We start from the raw sequence: 246 nt of genomic DNA on the forward strand, positions 1-246 counted from the left end.
CCCCCCCCCCCCAGTGCAACATTCCATGTAGATCACAGTCATGCTGCACAAGCAAATAAAATGAAAATTCATTACCAAATGTTCTGTTTTGATAAGGCCAAGAAATCATCTGGCACATAAGTCCTTGTCAAACCATGACTTGACGTTTTTATACTTTTCGTTTTGAACTAAAAAGGTATAACATGTAAATTTAGTAATTTTAGAGTTACTGGTACGTAGATTTGGTTCTTTGTGGGCAGAGCCAGG

Source organism: Etheostoma spectabile, chromosome 23 (assembly GCF_008692095.1).
Source record: "Etheostoma spectabile isolate EspeVRDwgs_2016 chromosome 23, UIUC_Espe_1.0, whole genome shotgun sequence".
In the NCBI taxonomy this organism is placed as follows: domain Eukaryota; kingdom Metazoa; phylum Chordata; class Actinopteri; order Perciformes; family Percidae; genus Etheostoma; species Etheostoma spectabile.